Below are 12,226 nucleotides of genomic sequence, written 5' to 3'. Positions count from 1 at the left end.
TGAGCGGAGGCCAGGGCCAGCCAGGAAGTTAGGCTTCCTCCATCACCAGGGAAACCTAAGCCTCCTGCTTGCTCTGTGGCCGCAGCCATTTTTGTTGGGATTTATTTATCTTCTATAATTGAAACTTTGTAGCTGTGAGCAGAAGCCTGGGCCAGCCAGGGTGTGCAGGAAGCTTGGCTTCCTCCATTGCCAGGGAAACCCAAGCCTCCTGCTCGCTCTGTGGCCGCAGCCATCTTGATTGGGTTAATTTGCATACTCACTCCTGATTGGCTGGTGGGTGTGGTTTGTGGGTATAGCAGAGGTATGGTCAATTTGCATATTTACTCTTTTATTAGCTAGGATTATAGTTCTGAACTCATTCACTACTGCATATAAAATGCCAACAGTGAGTTTTATTCACTGGCCCCTTTAAGAAGTCTGACACTGAATGTCACTCATATGATAAATTGGCATGCCTTCATTTAGCATGCAATTGATAACTCTGTTTGACAGTCAGACCTGGATGAGAGGTGATGACTGTGGTTTGGTTGTCAAGAGTAGTTATGGCTTTTTAAAAAAAAATATGGAACGCTTTACGATTTTGTGTGTCATCCTTGCACAGGGGCCATGCTAATCTTCTCTGTATTGTTCCAATTTTAGTATATGTGCTCCCGAAGCGAGCACAACTATTGGCTTTTGAAAGGCACACAGTACTTCCACCAGCTGTAAGTCCATACACACAGAAAGATCGTCTCCTTGTCTAGTGAAATCAGCATGGTCCTTCTGATCTAAAACAGTGATAATATTTCCTGGTTCCAGTCCTGGTTTTTGGTGTCTTTCATCATGGAATGTTATCTTCTGGTCATCTTTCATACCTTTGTCAAATGTGAACTTCTAGAATCTTCTCTCCAACTGTCTTCCTTCCATTGCAGCTTTTGGATCTGTCTTCAGTGAATCTGGCCTGGCATTCCATGGCACCCAGACTGAATTTGCTAAAGGTCCCATCTGATGAATTCTCATTTGCATCCCAGTACCTCTGAGATTGGGCCAGTACTCTACTGCTCCTTTCTTCTCACCTGGGTCTTCACATTTGTTACAAATCATACTTGTTTGCTGAGCTAGTTTTCTGGTTGCACCATTATATAAATCTAAGGTTACTGAGAGCTGATGCTTCTTTTATCTGCATCCTTCCTCCTCCTCTAAAGAATATATCAAAGATGTCCATGGGAGAACCCGAACTGCCCCCTCTCCACCTCCTTTAATTGCCTGTTCTCCTCCTTTGTCATATAATTCCCCTTTCTTTGCATCAGAGAACACTTCAGAAGCTTGAGAAATCTGTTTAAACTTCTCTCCTTCATTTGGATTCTTATCAGGTGGTACTTCAAGGCCAGCTTCCTGTAAGCCTTTTCAGTTCTTCTTGGGTGGCATTGGGTTTGACTCCCAGAAAATCATAGTAAGTGGTTTCTTTTACCATTTTTGACAGCCAGTGAGCAGTCCACGGCCGGAGTGGGGGAGTGGGAAAGAGCTCATTGCAGTGTGTAGCTTGGGCAGCCGTGCTCCCATTGAGCATTCTGGAAAGTCCCACCAACATTTTACATTCAAATCTGTGATCCATTTTGAGTTAAATTTCAAATAAGGGGTAAGATTTAGGTTAAGGTTCTTTTTTTTTTTTTTTTTTTGGCCTCTGGATGTCCAGTTGCTTCAGCACTGTTTCTTAGAAAGGCTGCATTTTTCCTCTGTGGAATTGCCTGCATCTTTGTTGAAAATCATTTGGAAATATTTGTGTGGATAGGCATTTTTTAAAATAAGGAAATGTACAAAATAGAAAATAAAAATCACATGCAATTCCACCCCTCTGAGATAATCTTCTATCTATAATAATAAAAGCGTAATATGCTAATTAGACTGGATGTCCTTCTGGATGACCTTCTGGACGAAGCTGGCGCTTCAAGGGAAGCCTGGGTCCCGGGTGCCTGCCGGCAGCTGGAGGGAAGCCTGGCTCCCGGGTGCCAGAAGGAAGCCGATGCCGGCAGCCAGGGGAAGGAAGGCCTACTCTTGCATGAATTTTGTGCATCAGGCCTCTAGTCTATTAATATTTTGTTGTGTTTCTTTCTAGTCTTTCCTTAAGCCTGTGCATGTGCGTAAGATGATATATTTTTTGTTTTAAAAAACAAACTGTTCTCCTAGCTTTTTGTTCTTTTATTATGAGCAATTTTGTTTTATGTAGCTCCGCTGTAATTTATTATTGACTAGAAGCCCGGTGCACGAAATTCGTGCACGGAGGGGGGTTGTCCCTCAGCCCAGCCTGTACCCTCTCCAATCTGGGACTCCTGGAGGGATGTCCGACTCCCCGTTTAGGCCCGATCCTGGTGGGACATCCCTCTCACAATCCAGGACTGCTGGCTCCCAACTGCTTGCCTGCCTGCCTTCCTGATTGCCCCTAACTGCTTCTGCCTGCCAGCCTGATCACCCCCTAACCACTCGGCTGCCAGCCTGGTTGATGCTTACTTAACTGCTCCCCTGCCAGCCTGTTTGCCCCCAACTTCCCTCCTCTGCCGGCCTGGTCACCCCTAACTGCCCTCTCCTGCAGGGTTGATCACCTCCAACTGCCCTCCCTTGCAAGCCTGGTCCCTCTCAACTGCCCTCCCTTGCAGGCCTGGTTCCTCACAACTGCCCTCTCCTGTTGGCCATCTTGTAGTGGCCATATTGTGTCCACATGGGGGCAGGATCTTTGACCACATGGGGGCAGACATATTGTGTGTTGGAGTGATGGTCAGTCTGCATATTACTCTTTTATTAGATAGGATAGAGACCTGGTGCACGGGTGGGGGCCAGCTGGTTTGCCCTGAAGGGTGTCCCAGATCAGAGTGGGGTTCCCTTGGGGCGTGGGGTGGCCTGAGCGAGGGGCCTGTGGTGGTTTGCAGGCCGGCCACACCCCCTGGCAACCCAAGCGGAGGCCCTGGTATCTGGAATTTATTTTCCTTCTACAATTGAAACTTTGTAGCCTGGAGCAGAGCCAAGCCTGCTGCTCCCTCCGCCAACTGCAGCCATTTCTCTGGCAGTTAATTCACCTTCTACAATTGAAACTTTGTAGCCTTAAGCGGGTGAGCCCGGCCAGGGTGTGCGGAAAGCTTTGCTTCCCCTGTTGCCGCCAGCAACCCTGGCTTGCTCTCTCAAGCTCGGTTCTGCCCCCATTTCTGTTTGAATTTGTTTATCTTCTATAATTGAAACTTTGTAGCTTGAGTGGAGGCTTAGGCCTGCAACGGCTATCGGAAAGCTTGGCTTGCTCTGTTACCTGGGAAACCTTGCTTTCTGTGGCTGTAGCCAACTTGGCTAGGGTTCATTTGCATACTCGCCCTGATTGGCTGGTGGGCGTGGCTTGGCTGGTGGGCATGGCTTATGTAGCGGAGTGATGGTTAATTTGCATATTACCATTTTATTAGATAGGATGAGATTTTATAGTATTTCCATTTGTTTTTTATAGCATAATATTCAGCGCATAATGAATAGATTCTCAGTTTTAACTTGTTAAATTAATTTAGACATATTCATCTTTTACCTTAAAAAGGACAAAACTCTACTTTACTTTTTGTCCATTCTTTAACCTATTTCTGCCAAGCATTGCAGTATGTACTAGTACAGTGGTCGGCAAACTCATTAGTCAACGGAGCCAAATATCAGCAGTACAACATTTGAAATTTCTTTTGTGAGCCAAATTTTTTAAACTTAAACTTCTTCTAACGCCACTTCTTCAAAATAGACTCACCCAGGCCGTGATATTTTGTGGAAGAACCACACTCAAGGGGCCAAAGAGCCGCATGTGGCTCGCAAGCCGCAGTTTGCCGACCACTGTACTAGTATATAGTACAGTATGGGCACTTCAGAGTAGAGTACTTCTTTGAATTGTATAAGGTGAAGAGATTTCAGTGTATCAATTTACAGAGCACAGTTGCTTCTATGCTTTGCATATCTATCTACCTTGCCTACTTTCTAAGTAGGAGCAAGGATTTGAGGCAGGTTTCTGGAGATTCTATTCTCCTAGCTTTAGAAGTTATATATGGCAACAGCATTTACACATCTACCTTGTGCTAAGGACAGTTCTAGGCTCTGGAGAGAGGACAAGGAACAAATACTACATGAAGTCCTGCTTAATTATGTTGTAGGCTATAAGTAGCACCACCTTTATTCTAGTAAAGGAAGAAACTGAGACATTCTTTTCTTTTGTAAGGATCCATTGTGCCATATGGCCTATTTATTTATTTCCCAGGAGAGCTAAATTTTATTGGATGCTTAACTTTTAGTACAAGTGCTCTGGTACTACTGACAGGTCTGCAGAGGCCTATCACTGAGTCCCGTCTCTCCACACCTCTGGAGAAAATCTGCTTTAGGCACGTCCTCTTCCCCTTTTGGGGTTCTTTTTTTTTTAAAAAAAAAAAACTTTATTGTTCAGGTTATTACAGTTGTTCCTCTTTTTTTCCCCCATAGCTCCCCTCCACCTGGTTCCCACCCCACTCCATGCCCTTACCGCCCCCCCACTGTCCTCATCCATAGATGTATGATTTTTGTCCATTCTCTTATCGCACGCCCACACCCCTTTCCCCCGCTGAGGATTGTCAGTCTACTCCCTTTCTATGCCCTGATTCTACTATATTCACCACTTTATTCTGTTCATAAGATTTTTTATTCACTTGATTTTTAGATTCACTTGTTGATAGATATGTATTTGTTGTTCATAATTTTTATCTTTACCTTTTTCTTCTTCTTCCTCTTCTTAAAGAATACCTTTCAGCATTTCATATAATACTGGTTTGGCGGTGATGAACTCCTTTAGCTTTTTCTTATCTGTGAAGCTCTTTATCTGCCCTTCAGTTCTGAATGATAGCTTTGCTGGGTAGAGTAATCTTGGTTGTAGGTTCTTGCTATTCATGACTTTGAATATTTCTTGCCACTCCCTTCTGGCCTGCATAGTTTCTGTTGAGAAATCAGCTGACAGTCGTATGGGTGCCCCCTTGTAGGTAACTAACTGTTTTTCTCTTGCTGCTTTTAATATTCTCTCTTTGTCTTTTGTTTTTGTTTTCCGCTGCTGTAGCTCCTAAGACCATCGGAAAACACAGATATTTACATTACGATTCATAACAGTAGCAAAATTACAGTTATGAAGTAGCAACGAAAATAATTTTATGGTTGGGGGTCACCACAACATGAGGAACTGTATTAAAGGGTCGTGGCATTAGAAAGTGGTTGAGAACCACTGTCCCAGAGGCTCCTTACACTATCTTCATATTTTTGGATTCTTTTTTCTTTTTGCTTTTCCATTTGAGTGTTTTTTGCTTCTTTGTATTTCAAATCTTTGACTTGATTCTTGCGATCCTCTAGTCTGCTGTAGGATCTCTGTATATTATTCTTTATGTCAGTCAGTGTATGCTTAATTTCTAGTTGTTCCTTTTTCATATCCTCGAGGGTCTCACTAAGTTTATCGGCCTTTTCTAGAAAATTCTTGAAAAACCTTATAACCATGGTTTTGAACTCTATATCCAGTAGTTTGCTTTCCTCCATTTCTGACCTGTTTCTTTGTCTTTGCATTTTGGCTGCTTCCCTGAGTTAATAGAGTGGCTTTGTGTGCTAGGTGTCCTATAGGACCCAGTGGCTCAGCCTCCCCAGTTACCTGAGGTAGTTATTCTTGGTGCACCCCTTTGTGGGCTCTGTGCACAGCTTTGTTGTAGTTAAGCCTTGATTGTTGTTGGTATCACTGGGGGGAAATTGACCTCCAGGCCAATTGGCTGTGAGGATCAGCTGTGTCTACGCTGGGAGATCTTCTGTGCTGAAGACACCCTTATGAGGCAAGACTTGCTTCAGTGGGGCTTTGGTGCTCACTGAGTCTGCCCCCTGAGTGTGTCCCTTATGGATATGAGGAGTTGTCATCTGGATGGTCCTACTCTGACCCCTGGGTACACTGGCTTTTGGATCTCCAAGGAGGTGCTAATTTAGCCTCTGCCTGAGGCCACCCAGCTGGAGCTACAGAGATCTGCAGATTTCTCTTGGTTTGGGTTTTGAAGGTGCCCAGATGAAACCCAGCTCTGAAGCAATGCAAGCTGCTGTGGGGCCTTGGGCCTTCTTTAGGATGTTCTGGGTCTCTCTGACTCAGCTGCAGTTTGATAGGTAAGTTTAGATTTCAAAGGACCAGGCCATTCATATGCAAAAGCCTCTGCGCACAGCTTTGATGGGGCAGAGTCTCAGGGTAGAGCAAACAGCAATGGCTTCCCGTTAGCCCTGCCCTAAGAGGCCCCTGGGTCTCAGTGTCCCTTGGTAATCGCTGCAAGCACCTCTGAGAGAAAGCCGCCCTCAAGTTCCGCCCGCTTCCAGACAGTCTAGTTTCTCCCCGTATGAGTCTGGGTCCCCAGAGTCTCACCCAGAACGAGTTCAGAGCAGTATCTGAGTCTCAGTGTGCTTTTCTCTTTCCTTCTAGTTGTAGAATTTCCACTCAGCCAGTCTATTTTTTTATTTTTATTTTTATTGTTTAAAGTATTATATATAGTAGTACATATATTTCCTTTATTCCTCCCCCCCCCATTGATCTTCCCCCATCCTCCCCTACTCCCTGTCGCATGCCCTCATCCCACCCCCCCACCCCCCCAGTGTCTTGTGTCCATTGGTTGTGCAGTGGTCCTGGATGATGTCCGTTTTGTCTTTTAGTTGTAGTTTTGAAGTTGTTGTGAGGCCTCTTTATTTACGTAGTTAGCTTGCTGTGTAACTCCCTAAGTGTGTTTGCTTGTTTGGTTGGCTTGGGGATCTTTTGAAATGATACTTCAAGCCCTAACCAGTGTGGCTCAGTGGATAGAGCGTCGGCCTGCGGAATCAAGGGTCCCGGGTTCGATTCCGGTCAAGGGCATGTACCTTGGTTGCGGGCACATCCCCAGTGGGGGCCATGCAGGAGGCAGCTGATCGATGTTTCTCTCTCATCGATGTTTCTAACTCTCTATCCCTCTCCCTTCCTCTCTGTAAAAAATCAATAAAATATAGTTTAAAAAAAAAAAAGAAATGATACTTCAAGGGCAAACTTTGAAAAAAACACTAACTGTTCTTTTATTTGTTCACCATATGATGGAATTATTTAAATAAGATCTCTGTATGTTCAATTTGACTATTTTGACTATTATTTTATTTGTTGTTGTTTTTTTAACAGAGAGGAAGGGAGAGGGATAGAGTTAGAAACATCGATCAGCTGCCTCCTGCACGCCCCCTACTAGGGATGTGCCCGCAACCAAGGTACATGCCCTTGACCGGGAATCGAACCCGGGACCCTTCAGTCCGCAGGCCGACGCTCTATTCACTGAGCCACACCGGCCAGGGCATTGACTATTATTTTAATATTTCTTTTTAAAAATAAGATTTGAGGTGATTTTTAATCGGATGTAAATACTATAGTTAATAGGATTGGAAAATCAGATCCATAAAAGGAGTGAGGAACTACGTAACTTTTAAGTAATTTATTATTAAATTATTATTCTCATTACTCCAAATAAAGATACATCAGTATTCTCATTATACATAGTATTCTCATTACCCCAAATAAAGACACATCACAAGTTCTTTAGAGGAGATGAAAGATTTTTTTAGTGTTTAAATTATAAATGATTTTCAAAATGTCAATTCCCTTATGAAAGAGCTACTGAGTAATGAGTGGATAGTGTTGACAATAATTTAACAGCACATTCTATGTCTCCCAGGCTCTTTTTCATAACAATTTTTTAGATAAAAAAAGGATACAATATATAAAAACTCAGCAAAGATGGATTATATATGACAGTAGGCAACTATGCTTCCAAATAATAGATTTTTTAAAATACTCTAACTTGATCTAAGGGTATAGTATTTTCAATATCCCTTAACCATTGTTGTTCTAGTTTGCACTTTTTCTAGCTGGATAGAAGACGATTTCAAGGTTTTGTTTTCTAATGAAAAACTAGCATATTAAAAATCTATTTTGCTTATTGTTGCTCTGGAAATCAGTTGAGGAAATCATATGTTTGTTTATTATTGTGTTAAGAAAGTTGAAGTATTTACACCTGACTAAAAGGCTGTTTCTTCTCTACAAGGGTACTTGTTATTGTAAAGCCTGTCATTTTCCTCAGGAGGCAAGTGTAGATCTTGCTCCTAGCACCTAAATGCAAAAGCTAGACTGAGACCACTAAAAGCACCAAAGAATGATACAGTTGATTTTAGCTTAAGAGATTTTCAAGATTTCCATTCTTGAAATAAACATTTACATGTCTGTTACGAATAAAATCCTCATAGTCCCAGGAAATGTCAAATTTTAGGCAGCATGGTGTCCCAGTTTGCTTGACTGAGCTTAAAAAAAAAAAATCAAAACTCATCAGATAAATGATAGAGCTGACTAAGGGTGATGTAGTATTCAACACTAAATGTTGGAATTGCATGTTGGAATAAGCGACACACACAGATCAGAGATGGTAATGTACGGCCATTCCTTTTTTTCTTAATAAGTTAAACATCAGGTCTAGTTATCCTTTTCTTTAATAGACTTGATTTTTTTTCAGAGCAGTTTTATGTTCACAGCAAAATTGAGTGTAAGGTACAGACATTTCCCATATATCCCTTGCCCCCAACATGCATAGCTTCTCCCATTATTCATTTAACTCTAACAAGTGTACCACAATGACAAATAATTATCACCCCAAAGTTAGTGATTTATTTTAGGGTTCACTCTTGATGTTATTCATCCTATGAGTTTGGACAAATGTATAATGACATGTATTCATTATTATGGCATCATAGATAATAGTTTCACTAACGTAAAAATCCTCTGTGCTCTGCCTGTTCATCCTCTCCCCACCCCAACTGGAAACCTCTGATGTGTCCATAGTTTTGCCTTTTCCAGCACGTCATATAATTGTAATTATATGTATGTAGCCTTTTCAGAATGGCTTTTTTTTTTTTTTTTTACTTTGCAGTATGCATTTAAGATTCCTGCATGTCTTCCTGGCTTGTTAGCTCATTTCTTCTTAGCACTTAATAATCCATTATATGGATTTATAGTTTATCCATTTGCCTCCTGAAGGACATCTTGGTTGCTTACAAATTTGGGCAATTCTGAATAAAACTGCAATAAACATTCATGTATAGGTCTTTGTGGAGATATACATTTTTAATTGCTTGATATAAATACCAAGTAGCATGACTGCTGGATCATATGGTAACAGTATGTTTAATTTTCTAAGAAAGCACCAAACTGTCTTCTAAAGTGGCTGGACCATTTTGCATTCCCACCAGCATTAAATGAGTTTCTTGTCCTCACCAGCATTTGATGGTATCAGTGTTACAGATATTGGCCATTCTAATAAGTTTACGGTGCTATCTCATTGTTTTATTTCTGATGACATATGATGTGGAACATCTTTTCATATGTTTACTTGCTATCTCTATATCTTCTTTGGTGATGTGTTAAGATCTTTGACCAATTTTTTAATTGGATTATTTTCTTATTGTTGAGATTTCCTAGTTCTTTTTGTATTTTGGATAACAATTATTTATCAGATGTGTCTTTTGCGAATACTTCTGCCAGTCTGTGGCTTGTCTTATTCTCTTGACATTGTCTTTTTCAGAGCAGAAGTTTGTCGTTTTAGTGAAGTCTAGCCCTTTCTTTCATGGATTGTGCCTTTGATGTTTGTATCTTTAAAATCATCACCATACCCAGAGTCATGTAGGTTTTCTTCCACATTATCTTCTAGGACTTTTATAGTTTTGTGTTTTACATTTAGGCCTGTGATCCATTTTGAGTTTATTTTTTGTGACAGGTGTAAGGTTTGTGTTGAGTCATTTTTTGCATGTGGAGGTCCAGTTCTGACACCATTTGTTGAAAAGACTGTCTTTACTCCATTGTATTGCTTTTGGAGCTGAAATATTTTAAAATTACACAGAAGTATTTTATGAATTTGTGGTCACCTTTTCTCAGAGAAAGGTGTCTGCTGTCGCTTTTACCAATCATCCATTTTGGTATGTGAATATCTGTATCGAAATTTTAGAAGGGTTATCATCCATAGGCCATGGGGTTTTATTGCAAAGGACTCCCAAGTGTGTGTGTGTGTGTGTGTGTGTGTGTGTGTGTGTGTGTGTGTGTGTTTTCTCAATAGGAATATTGAAAGAGTAATTACTTAGAGGGAAAGTGGGGGAGGGTGGGTGGGTAGGAGAAGATCAACCAAAAAACTTGTATGCGTATATGCATAACTTTTGGACACAGACAATAGGGTGGTAAAGGCCTGGGGTGGGGGGCAGGGGCAGGGGCAGGATAGGTCAGTGTGGGGAAAGGGGCCATATGTAATACTTCCAACAATAAAGATTAAAAATAAAAAAAAATGTAATTAATATCATGTTGGTCCTTGCCATTTTTGGTGCTTGACATTGAGAATCACGATGTTATGGAACACTGTTATTCTTGGAGTCTTAAAGACTTAACTGTGTGTGTGGATTTTTTTAAAGATTTTAAAATTGGTTTTTAGAGAGAGAGTAAGGAAGAGGATAAGAGAGGGAGAAATATTGACATGAAAGCAACACCTAGATTGTCTGCCTCCTGCACTCTCCCCGCTGGGAATCGTGCCCAAAACTCGAGCATGTGCCCTGACCTGGAGTCTTAACTGGCAACCCCTTGGTGCCTGGGACGACACCCAACCAACTGAGGCACAACAGCCAGGGTGAAGACTTACCTCTTATTTGTCCTTATTTGACATTTGTTCATATTTAAATGTACAGAAAATACATAACTTTAGAGGGATGCCAGAGTTCATTGTGTTTGAATGAACTTGGCACAGAGCACCCAGCAATTCTTAGCTGCTCTAACAACATTTCTCACTTCCTTTTTCTACAGGGAATTTTAAAGAAATTTGTTATTTAACAAAAGTACTTTCAAAAGTAACGTTTGAAAAAAATCAAGGCTAATTGCACGCATTATATGAATTAGTTAAGCCCAAGAGGATTTTAATATAGTATAGGTGGGGAGTTTCTACAATAGGACTTGCTGTAGTTAAGATATGAGACCTTGGAGCCAATAAGAATGAACTCAGGAGCTCAACTGGGCCACCTTCCTAATACAGGTTTCCCCACTATCTGAAAGCAGAGCTTTCCTATGAAACCTTTTGCAAGCCTAAATAGCATAAAGCAAAGAAGCAATTGCCATTGATTTATATGGGGAAGTTTTTTATCATTCCCTGACCCCCCCCAAATAACCTACCAAATCATACCAAATAATACAAAAAACCTTTGTTTTATTTACCATGATTGAACTGTTTAGTTACGTCCAGTTTTACTCTATACCTAATACCCTTTCAAGCTCTCTCAGGCTTTTCTGATACTTTAGGACACATCTTACTAACAGATGCACATACTAAATCAAGATACAGTACATATGCTTACAGTCACAATTCAGAGCTACACCAGCTTGATTCTGAGATGCTGAGTGTATTTCCCTAGGAAGGAGCTTGGTGGCGTCACTCCCACTGCTTGGTATGTGCTGCCTCTATAATGGCTCACTGCAAAACAAATGCTGAACACTTATTTTTTGCTTTTCACCTTTTTTCATAAAAGCAATAATCCTTTTCGGATTTCTTTTTAAGAAAAACAGTACTAATGTTGATCTTTCCTAAAAGTATAAAAGCAAAGTGGTGTACTGCGAACTTTTCTGATGGTAGGGGCGGGGGGTGGGTTGGGGGGGAGAAAGGTGCAGATCGGTATAAGCTAATTAAGCAATACACTTCTCTCATCTGTGGAATGAGAGAAAACTAGAACCTGCTTTACAGGGTTATTCTAAATCATAAATTAGATTGTTCATGTATTTAGGACTAGCACAGAGTAGCAAACAATAAGTATCCAGTTTTGTTTTTACTTTGTATTATCAACTAGTGAGACAATCACTAAACCTCAATTTAAATTTTGACTTTAAGACAGCAACGTCTTATAACTACAAATGTCAGGTTAAAAGTTTCCAATTTCATTTTGGTTAAATGGAATAGTTTATAAAAGTCTGTAGTACAGCAGCGTTTTCAACCTTTTTCATCTCATGGCACACATAAACCTTTAAAATTCTGCAGTGCATCAAAAATATCTATTTTTTGCTGATCTGACAAAAAAGTTATAATTTTGATTCATTCACACTGGACTGTTACTTTTGTGTTGGCTGTTAAATTTTTATTTGATAATCTAAGGGAAAAGAGGTCAGTGCCCCTGATTAAATAGT

At 40.9% G+C, this 12,226-nt stretch overlaps 1 protein-coding gene, 1 non-coding gene and 1 pseudogene across 4 annotated transcripts in view; 1 reads left to right on the top strand and 2 right to left on the bottom strand.

Moving 5' to 3' along the window:
- The window catches only part of ERBIN (erbb2 interacting protein), a 112,276-nt gene that overhangs the window by 17,925 nt on the left and 82,125 nt on the right, over nucleotides 1–12,226 (top strand). The window lies entirely within an intron of this gene.
- On the bottom strand, nucleotides 409–1,453 carry LOC103305324 (dnaJ homolog subfamily A member 1-like; annotated as a pseudogene).
- On the bottom strand, nucleotides 557–663 carry LOC114230190 (U6 spliceosomal RNA). Its single transcript, XR_003616052.2, has one exon. It is a non-coding gene; the product is annotated as a U6 spliceosomal RNA (small nuclear RNA).

This window comes from Eptesicus fuscus, chromosome 4 (assembly GCF_027574615.1).
Source record: "Eptesicus fuscus isolate TK198812 chromosome 4, DD_ASM_mEF_20220401, whole genome shotgun sequence".
NCBI lineage: Eukaryota > Metazoa > Chordata > Mammalia > Chiroptera > Vespertilionidae > Eptesicus > Eptesicus fuscus.
The sequence above is the reverse complement of the archived record's forward strand: the minus strand, read 5'-3'. Positions and strand labels throughout refer to the sequence as shown.